The following is a 6000-nucleotide window of genomic DNA, read 5'->3' as shown; positions in this document are numbered from 1 at the left end:
TGGAAAATAGAGATAACATTTAAAAATTTCACTTTTTTGGCAGATTTTCCATTTGAATCCATTTTTTCCAGTTACAAAGCAAGGGTTAACAGCCAAAGAAAACTTAATATTTATGGCCCTGATTCTGTAGTTTACAGAAACACCCCATATGTGGTCGTAAACTGCTGTACGGGCACACAAGGAAAGGAATGCCATACGTTTTTTGAAAGGCAGTGTCACGGGGTTCCGAAGGTGCACTCGGTCCCCCATTGCCCGCAGAACTGTTGCTTAGCTTTTGGAATGAGGTTCTGTGTTTGACCTCATTCCCAGGGCGGCTTTACTAGCTGGGTGGCTCCTTGCTCCTAAGTCTGCCTTGAGCGCCGAGCTGATCACTCGGTGCTCGACTGGTTGGTCTGTCGGTCATGTGACGCTGGCCACGTCACATGACCCTCACTCCCCACTATTAATACAGGCAGCCTGCTGGCTACAGGTTGCCTGTTAATTTCTAGGTTCCTGGCTATTTGTTGGACTGCTGAATACTTACCTGATCCTGTTCCTTGACCATCCTTTTGCCTGATCCTCCTGTACTGCGCATCCGTCCTGGTATTGTGACCTCGGCTCCCACCTGACTACTCTCTTAGGACTCCTCTTGTACTTCTCTGCTCTCCTGGTATTTATGACCCCGGCTTCTCCTGACAATTCTCTGCTTGCTCCATTTGTACTTTGCAGCTTTCCTGGTATTGTCTCGGTCCGTTCACGTCCTGTTTGTCTGTCTGTCATCCCTGCACTTACTCCAAGTTAGGGATTGCCGTCCAGTTGTCCCCTGTCATTAGGACTCGCGAGGCAAGTAGGCAGGGCCAGGGGTAAGGGTGGAGCGCAGTGGTCACTTCCCTCCCCCCTGTGTGTGTGTGTACGCGACCGTTACAGGCAGATTTTGCTGTACTGGTTTTTTGACACCATGTCCCATTTGATGAACCCCTAGAGAAGAAACTCCAAAAAAGTGACCCCATTTTGGAAACTACGGGATAGGGTGGCAGTTTTGTTGGTAATATTTTAGGGTACATATGATTTTTGGTTGCTCTATATTAAACTTTTTGTGAGGCAAGGTAAAAAGAAATAGCAGTTTTGGCACCGTTTTTTTTGTTTGTTTGTTTTTTACAGTATTGACATGAGGGGGTTAGGTCATGTGATATTTTTATAGAGAAGGTTCTTACGGATGCGGCAATACCTAATATGTCAACTTTTTTTTTTATTTATGTAAGTTTTACACAATGGTTTCATTTTTGAAACAAAAAAAAATCATATTTTAGTGTCTCCATAGTCTGAGAGTCATATTTTTTTCAGTTTTTGGGCGATTATCTTGGGTAGGGTATGAATTTGGAAGGATGAGATGACGGTTTTATTGGCACTATTTTGGGGTGCGTATGACTTTTTGATCGCTTACTATTACACTTTTTGTGATGTAAGGTGACAAAAAATTGCTTTTTTTTTACAGTTTTTATTTTTAAAAAATTCACGGTGTTCATCTGAGGGGTTAGGTCATGTGATATTTTTATTGAACAGGTTCTTTCGGATGCGGCGATACCTAATATGTATACTTTCTTTTATTTACTTAGGTTTTACATGTGATATAAGTTGACAAAAATGGCTTTTTTTTAGACCGTTTTTATTTTTTATGATATTTATCGGACAGGGTAGATCATGTGATATATTTATAGAGCCGGTCATTACGGACGTGGCAATACTTAATATTTGTGTTTTGTTTTTTCCTGTTTTTTATTATAAAATAAGGGAAGAGGGGCGTTTTTTTTTTTCTTTTTTACTTTATTAATTTTATTACTTTATAAATTTTATTAAAAACACTTTTTTAACTTTTTTTTTCCTTTACTTTATTTCTGACAATCACTTTTGGGGTTCTGATCCCCTCTGCAATGCATTACAATACATCTGTATTGTAATGCATTGCCTGTTAGTGTATGACACTGAGTCATACACTAGCAGGTTACCTAGGAGACTCAGCCTGAGGCTGGATCTCCTCGACTTCGACTCCCGTAGAAGGCAGGTCCCGATGCCGTGCAAGGCATTGGGCAGCCTCTGCATGGCATTGGGCTGCCTTCTGAGACATTGAGTCCCCGCCACAGCAGCGCGAGGACTCAATGCGCTCCCTCAAACGCAAACCCCTTCTATGCCGCGGTAGCAGCATAGAAGGGGTTAATCCGCAGCGATCACCGATATGGGGGGTCACAGGACCCCCCTCGGCATTGACCCAGGGTGCCTGCTGATTGATTTCAGCAGGCACCCAGTTCAATTGAAGTGCAGGCCAGTGGAGTTTGGGCCCCAAACATAAGGCATTCACTGGACAGAAAAGATCAAGTGATTATGTGGCTTGAGGTATATTAGGTGGTCATTGGATAACAATTTTACTGTAGTCCAGTACAAATACACGTCAAATACATATGTTTAAAAGAACTAAAAATATAAAATTGGATTAAAAGCATGGCTAAAGAAATCCCCCCTCTTGAATAAACCCCAAATGATAATAGGTGAAATTCGATAACACATGGTCATCACAGGTTTTGAATTCCTCCGAGGCCCCAACAATTAAGCATTCAATGGACAGAAAACATCAAGTGATTATGTGGCTGGAGGTATATTAGACAGTCATTGGATAACAATTTTACTACAGGCCAGTGGAGTACAGGGCCCAAACGTTAGGCATTCACTGTACAGAAAAGAACTAGTGATTATGTGGCTGGAGGTACATTAGGCGGTCACCGTATAACAATTTTACTGTTGGCCAGTTAGATTACAGTACCCAAAAATTATGCATTCATCATACAGAAAAGAACAACTGATTATGTGGCTGGAGGTATATTAGATGGTCATTGGATAACAATTTTACTGCAGGCCATTGGAGTATAGGCCCCAAAAATTATGCATTTAACATACAGAAAAGAACAAGTGATTATGTGGCTGGAGGTATATTAAACGGTCAATGGATATCAATTTTACTGCAGGCCAGTGGAGTACAGGCCCCAAAAATTATGCATTCATTGTACAGAAAAGAATAAATGATTATGTGGCTGGAGGTATATTAGACAGTCATTGGATAACAATTTTACTTTAGACCAGTACAAATACATTTAAAAGAACTAAAGATATAAAATTGGATTAAAAACATAGCTAACAAAATATCCCCTCTTAAATAAACCCCAAATGATAATAGGTGAAATACGATAACGTGTGGTCGTCACAGGTGTTGAATTCCTCCGAGTCCCCAACAATTAGGCATTCACCGTACAGAAAAGATCATGTAATTATGTGGCTGGAGGTATATTAGGCGGCCGTTAACCCGATGTATTTGAACACCTGTCGGTCTAGGCATTCCCTGAGGCTGGATCCGGAGGGCGGCTGTCGATGGGTTGCCTGCAAGAATGATCTCATATCCAAAGTGACCAACACATCTTCAAACCGCCGTCTTCTTGCATGCGCGGTAGGATTGGTACCCGCAACTGTTTCTCTGTATGTGGAAATTCCTCTGCCAGATCCCGTAACAGCAGAATGCAGCATCTCTCAGCAAGGCCTGGAAATGCTGCATTCTGAAAGCCCTCTGTGATGCTGGTAACATGTCCGTCATTTAGTGTTTGTACCGGGGGTCTAAGTACGTTGCCACCCAGTACTGGTCCTTGCCTTTTATGCTTTTTATACGGGGCACCTCTTCAAACACTGGAGCATGAAGGCCCCCATTTGCACTCTATTGGAAGCGGTGGAGCAGCCTGGCTCCTGCTCATCGCCCAGGAGAATGTTATCCTTGGTCTCCCCCCCGCATCCACGGACAACACTAGGGATCCCCGAAAAGATTAAAACCTGCTCTTCTTGCTCCTCCTCCCCCCCCCCCAGGCACCATCCTCCTCTGACTCCTCTTCAAACTTCAGCTGACTTGTCTCAGATGGAGTAGCCCCCATGGGAATTCATTCAGCATTGCCACTTCCTCATCTTCCAGCTCCTGCTCTTTGACGGCTTGATCAATCACACAATGCAAAGCATGCTCCAGAACGAAGGCGTAAAGCACAATTTCACTGATGGTGCCCTGGCTGCGACTGACCAGTTTGGTGATCTCATCAAATGGCCGCAGAAGTCTGCATGTGTCACGCATGAGCACAGTGAAAAGAAACCAAGTTCCCCAGAACCTGTCCTGCTGCAGAGTTCGTACAAGTAGTTTTTAACAGCATGTTGCTGCTGGAGCAGCATATCAAGCATATACAAGGTGGAGTTCCAGTGTGTCAGGCTGTCACAAATCAGACGTCTGACAGGCAGGTGGTGTCGCCGCTGAACATCAGCAAGGTGAGCCATCTTCTAAAATGGCCAGAGATTTTCCTGGCCTGCCGCAAGACGTCCTGGATCTCGGGTATTTGGCAACGAATCGCTGCACGACTAAGTTCAGGATGTGTGCCATGCACGTATGTCATTTTGCCCTGTTTCAGCGCGCTCAGCAGATTGGCACCGTTGTCGCACACCACTTTACCAACTGTCAAATTGAGTGGGGTTAGCCACTGATCGGCCTATGACCGCATTGCTGAAAGGAGTGCAGGACTGGTGTGGCTCTTGGCTTCCAGGCACAACACACAGCACAGCATGGCAACATCTCACCTGGCACGTCAAATAGGTTCTGGGGAGCCTGGGGGGGCAACCGAAGAGGCGGTAGCAGTGGAAAAGGAGGAGTCAGCCAAGGAGGAGACGGATGATGGAGTAAGAGTAGGAGAAGAAGAGGCAGGCCTGCTTGCAATTCGTGGAGATAGCACCAAATCCACACGGGTGCCACGTGTTGCATGCTTGACAGCCATCAGAAGGTTCACCCAGTGGGCAGTAAAAGTTATGTACCTTCCCTGTCTGTGTTTGCTAGACCACATGTCTGTCGTCAGATGTATCTTGGCACCGACACTGTGTGCCAGAGATACATTCACTTGCCAATTAACATGGCCATGTAGTTCTGGGAGGCCCTTCTGGGAGAAATATTTACTTTCGTGACCTTCCATTGCGGTGTGCCAATGGCCACAAATTTTCTAAAGGACTCCGAGTCCACCAGTTTATATGGCAGTAGTTGGCAGGCTAGCAGTTCCAACAAGCCAGCGGTCAGCTGCTAGGCAAGAGGATTAACAGGCGCCATCGACATTTTACGTTCGAACATTTAGGCCACGGAAGCCTGCCATATGCCAGATGAACGCCACGACGGCGCGGTGGAAGGTGGAGTGTAGGACAAATGGGAGAAGAGAGGAGAAGGAGAAGAGGCAGGATGTGTAGCACCGGGATTGTAGCTTTGTGGATTCTGATGGTGTTGATCTCACTGGACTCGGTGATGGGAGGCCAAGTGCCTTCTTAAGGCGGTCGTCCCTAGGTGAGTGCTGGGCTTACCGTGACTTATGCGTTGACAGCACAGGCTGCAGATGGCAACACTATTGTCAGCAGCTGACACTCTATAAAAAGCCAACACTGCGGAGCCATGTGCCGGTGTCCTGGGAATGCCAGATGTGACCGTGCATGGTGGATGGCTCGCTCCAGATACATTTGCAGTGTGCTTTTTGCCTCCTGTGCACTGTGAGTTCTGCCTGCTTCTCCTCCCTATCTGCTGCTCCTTCTCTCCCTCTGAACTCCCTTCCTCTCTTGTGGGCACCGACACGTCATCATCGACACCTTCACCACCACTGACATTAGAGTCCTCGGAGTAGGAAGCAATAGTGGGGACCACCCCTCCTTTGGCTGATCTGGGTACTATCGTCAGACTGCTGGGCCGTTGCTACCTCCTCTTCCTCATCTAATGTCAAGAATGGCTGCACATCGGTAAGGTCTGGGATTGGATGGGGAAATAATTCCTCTGACTCGAGTAGATGGGCTATGGTGGTGGTGGTGTCTTTGGGGGGGCACACATAAGAGAGTGAGGAGGATGCAGATACAAAGGATGAGGAGGGTGCAGAAGCGAAAGGCTGAGTGAGCCACTCAACCAACTCTGGTGCATTATTTGAC

Source organism: Bufo bufo, chromosome 1 (assembly GCF_905171765.1).
Source record: "Bufo bufo chromosome 1, aBufBuf1.1, whole genome shotgun sequence".
Taxonomy (NCBI): Eukaryota; Metazoa; Chordata; class Amphibia; order Anura; family Bufonidae; genus Bufo; species Bufo bufo.
Note: the sequence above shows the minus strand (reverse complement) of the source record.